The sequence below is a fragment of the Leptidea sinapis genome, chromosome 10, assembly GCF_905404315.1.
Source record: "Leptidea sinapis chromosome 10, ilLepSina1.1, whole genome shotgun sequence".
Classification (NCBI taxonomy): Eukaryota; Metazoa; Arthropoda; class Insecta; order Lepidoptera; family Pieridae; genus Leptidea; species Leptidea sinapis.
The window spans coordinates 6660866-6666168 of NC_066274.1; the positions used below are offsets into that span (position 1 = coordinate 6660866).

A 5303-nucleotide genomic window follows, 5' to 3' on the forward strand; every position below is an offset into this window, starting at 1 on the left:
TTAATACTAGTTACTTCAAGGAGACATTGTTTTTACTGTTACTTCAGTATGTAAAAGCTATGTATAAGCAACATATAGGTCACCCAAGCTAATACGGTTATTTAATAGCCACCGTAAGACGTCCACTGCTGGAAAAACGCCTCCCCCAAAGATCTCCACGACGATCGGTCCTGCGCTGCCATCATCCAATCTATTTCTTTTTAATTCTAATTCTTTCTATATCTTGACCAGATCATCGGTCCATTTAGTGGGGGGACTATCAAGACTGCCTTGTCTGGTACGTAGTCGCCATTCGAGGACTTTACTGACCGAACCACTTCGACTTCAGTTTCGCAATCGCCCGGGCTGTATCAGTTAATGTGGTTTTTACTACGGATCTCTCAAAGCCCTCTAAATTGCCCTCTGATTGACCATGAGCTATCTCAAAAAGCTCATTCTTAGTATCCATGTCTGCGTTCCGTATGTGATCCACTGGGTACTTAAATAAAACTTAAAACTAAAGAAACCATCCTAGTAAAACTAATGTTTCCTTAGTAAGTAACTAAAAATATACAAATCATCTCCTACATCTTCAACAATCATTCCTGTTCTTTTTTAAATATCCGATAATACGATTTTTATAATACCTATGTGAAAACCTTTAATAATTTATTCGTCTAGATAGAGTCTCTTGCTGTTAGACATCCGATAAAAATAAGCCAGACATATAAGTTTGGTGTGCGTGACAAGCTACGTCTTACACTCGCGATTTGTATGACACTTAGTGTTAGTGAGCGTGGATTACTCAAAATAGAGGATAAATCTAAATTAAATTTTAATTCTTTAAATTTTTTCACAATTCTCATAGTCTTTCTAGACGTATAAATGATCTGAGGTGAAAACTATTTCAGAACAATTCATGACTCGCCCCGAAAATAGACACCCACACCTGTCAACGCAAAACGTCACACAAAACACATGTTGGCTGTGGCTGTCAAAGTGTTAATGGATAGTTAAGATGTTCATCTCGCTACATTCTTACTTTCACACCTACCTACCACGTAATCAAATTGGAAAACATTAACATTAGGTTCAATATTATTATTCAGTAGATCTTACAATCATAAGCCATTTCACAGAGTAGGGATGGTTACTTTCGCAAATTATTGAGTCATCGATCATTTATGGGAACGGTATTAATAAGGATGCCAATTTCAGTACACGGATCTGTTTTCACGAATAATTCATAACTAGGCATTTACAACGTGCTGTGTTTTTTTTGGCGTAATTGCTTGGAAAACACCAGCATACTTATATCAAAAGTTAGAATGGCTTGGACAGAAAAAAGCTTTCAATATGGATACGAGGTCCGCTTTTCGTATATTAGCTATTCCTAGCCACCGCACTGCTGCGTTTCGGGGAAGTTTTAGATATAAAGCCACCAAGTGCTGGAATGATTTGCCACCTCCACCCTAGCGTATTAATACAATTCAAAATTTCAAAATAAAAACTAAAAATTACATACTTTAAAATCTTATACCATAATTTTTATTAACATTTATTAATTATAAATAACCACATATTTTTACATTTTTCAACCGTACATTTAGATTTTCTTCTTACGTTCATTTTCTTTTATTCTATTTTTTTAGAGCTAAAATAAAAAAATATATACGGCCTTTATTTACTCATTTTAATTTCTGTTCAATTATATTCGTAACTATAATTCAATAAAATATAGTCGCTGCTAGTCCAGGACTTAATAATGTTGGGGCTACTGAAAACCAGTGCTACAGTGGCGCCATGCCATTGTAGCTTATTGCTGAGTTAGCTCTATTGGTGACAATCACAGCCGCACAGCAACTACTTTTTCGTTTTTAGTAATAAATTGTATTATTTAATTGGTTTTATTTGTTAGTTCTAAGAATGTATTACTCATTCTGGTTTGTTATTTAATAATTGTGTGGCGGTGGTTTGTTATTAAAATAAATTTTATTCTAATCTATTCTATTCAATGTAAAACATTTATTCAGTTCATATTTGATGCCATTTGACAGTTGACAATTGACACACGATTAACGTGAAAGGTGAAAAAAAATTAGGCCTACCCTTTAACTTCCCACTAATTTCATACCTAAACGCTTCAAATTATACTTATTTTAAGTCTGATAAATTTTAAATAAAACCCATTATAAATTTTTAAACCACAATTACATTTGAATAGATAAACCGATTTTTATGCAGTTGGCCGCATTCGACGCAGTTTTTAGAGCCTCATAAAGATTTGAGGTTAATTGATTGAACTCAGAATTTCAAAGTCTTCCGAAAAGATACTTTTTTGGGTTGTCTTTCGTCAACGATCAAACTCATGTATCAACCGATATTGACCGGCGTGGTGGCGACCGACATGGCTTTTTGATTATTCCAAAAACACACACTTTAAAATAAAATCGTACTTTTTTTTAGATTTCTTAAGGTCCGTTGAAATTGTATTCAAAATCTAAATTTGCTCAAGCCCGTTCGAATGGCGCCAACCGCGATGATATCCGTCAAGCCGTTCAAAAGTTATAAGAGGTTTACATACATCCATACATACACATACACACACAAACATACATACAGACGTACGGACGCAATCTCGGGAATAGTCAGGGAAGCTTTTTAGGACCATGAAGCTTCGAGATCTGATGAAAGCTCGATTTTCGAAAAAACGAGGTAAAACCAATTATTCCCGAATTTTGAAAATTTTGAATTTCAATTTTCTTAGAGGGAAGTCAAAAGTAGAATATTTTTTTTTATGCAGGTTAAGTGCTTACCATCCTAATATACTAGCGTAAAAGAAGATCCCTGTGTGAGAGTGAGATAACCATCCTTACGCAAAAACCTAAGTGTGAGGAAAGAGACGCAATAGATGGACCCTGAAATCGTTTTTATACAATTTAGTGACGAATGGTCACCATAATGTTTAACTTAAATACAACAACATTTACACAATAATTTAAAAGTCTTTATTAAATTGTATCCTTTAATATTTAATTATTTTCAATTGTTATATTATTGTTGTCCAAAGAAAATCTATTTATGTTACAGTAATAATAAAAAAGGTAATTATTAAAAGGCATAAAAAGGCATTTATTTTCTCAAAATTGATTTCTTTAGAATTCTTTTTGGTGTCATTTCTAATATTTTAGATACTACCACCACTTCGAAAAGAAATGGCACTCTGAGAGAGAAAAGCGGTACAAGAAACTCTCCCAGTATTTTTTTGCACCCTTTTTAATCAAGTATACAATATTGAGTTGTCATTGCTATTGCTATAAAATAATCATAATCTAGTCCCAGGCTGTTGGATCACTTAGATATTCTGGCTGTGCTAGCTGTGGAGAAGTAGGATTTACGAAAAAAACATTTTTTAGTTACTTGGTATTGTTGTTAGAAGCAAAATTAAGTGTAAATTTAATCGTTTCTGTACACAATGAAACTATTCAACGAGATATCCTGAATGCCTTTATTTCTTCGGCTCTGATGAAAACAGCTGCGCAATCTGCGATAAACGTTGCTCGTACGAATGAAGTAAGATCTAAGCCATTACTCATGAAGCTCAGTGTTGCGTCATCAAAGGTACAGCCTATTATAACCACAATCAACTACACTCCACCTCTTTGCGATACATTTATATTTATTTGCTATGAGAGGTTGGTTTTATTGATCGTATCATAATGACATTGATTAAATCACAGTGGATGGCTTGGCATTACAGTCCACATGCGAATTTTTAAATATCTAGTAATTCTTATGAAAGTGTACGATGCAAAACATACATAGCAATACCTGTAGTTATAGATGTATAATCGATTGTAAACATAAGGCTGCCAGCAGCCTAGTTCCACCACCGTACATTACATCAAAATGCAAAATTTCACCCGCATCATGTTGACATCTACCAGTTGGCTATACCGAGGGTGCCGGCTAGAGTATGGGTGTGGTAACGGTGCCTTATTTCTGCCGTGAAGCAGTTGTGTAAGCATTACTGTGTTTCGGTCTGAAGGGCACCGTAGCTAGTGAAATTACTGGGCAAATGAGACTTAACACCTTACGTCTCAAGGAAACGAGCGCAATTGTAGTGCCGCTCATAATTTTTGGGTTTTTCAAGAATCCTGAGCGGCACTACATTGTTATGGGCAGGGCGTATCAATTACCATCAGCTGAACGTCCTGCTCGTCTCGTCCCTTAATTTCATAAAAAAAAAATTAACATTCTACAACCACGTATTTTGGCCAGAAACTTCTTTCCTCGCACAGACACTCCGTGGAATCAATCACCGGCTGTAGTTTTGTCTGAGCTGTACGAGTTCTGGGTGACACCGCATTTCTTGAACCCATATTGCGGATGTCCTTGGGCGGTAGCCTCAACACTTTTCCCATCCTTACGTATCATATATATAAAATTCTCGTGTCCCGGTGTTTGTTACCAAGCTCCTACAAAACGGCTAAACCAATTTGTTTGAAAATTTGTGTGTATATCGGGTAGATCTGAGAATCGGCCAACATCTATTATTCATACCCCTAAATGTTTTTTTTTTGATAATTTTTTTTATTTAATAATGATTCAGCATTAAAAATGACATACAACTTTCACTCGTCTATGATCAACACCTATTTTTGTATGACGATTTTAATATTATTCTATTCCATCTACAGATACGCAATAGAGTCGCAAGATGGCAATCGAATATAATGATTATTGCAGTACAATGACGTTCTAAACGTCATTATTGTAGTACGATAAATTTTATGTAAGATATATTTGGTAGGTCCGAGAATCGGTCGTCATCTTTTGTTATACCCCAAAAATTTTAATTTTTGATTTTTTTTATTAGTATTATAAAAAAATAAGATCGTAATGTAAATAATTTTCCATAGGTACTTCTTATATGGGCCAATCAATTTGTCTAAGTTATTTGTTTCCGTTACAAAATAAGTTACTCTATTTGTTGAAAATAAATTCCTTCGAGCCGGATTTGAACCAGCGACCTATAGATAACAATCATTATCAACTACAGTCCACCGCTCTACCAACTGAGCTATCGAAGGTGTACAAATTAGTTTAAAATTGCCGTTTATATACTTGTTATCTGAGGTGAAAGGTACAACGTAACTACTGTGATGTTGCAATAGCAACGTACAGTCAATAACAAAAGTGATTTATATTTTTTGTATCTTTCACTTTTATTTATTTGAGCGGGCGTCTTCTGTAACTATGCAGTTACGAATGGGTGCTGTGTGATCTTATTGGAGTATAACGGTACACAAAGACAATTTTGT

At 34.8% G+C, this 5303-nt stretch overlaps 1 non-coding gene across 1 annotated transcript; it reads right to left on the reverse strand.

The window, feature by feature from the left end:
• Positions 1-4984: 4984 nt before the first annotated feature.
• On the reverse strand, positions 4985-5072 carry Trnay-gua (transfer RNA tyrosine (anticodon GUA)). Its single transcript is given in 2 exon segments — positions 4985-5020; positions 5036-5072. It is a non-coding gene; the product is annotated as a tRNA-Tyr (tRNA).
• Positions 5073-5303: the final 231 nt, after the last annotated feature.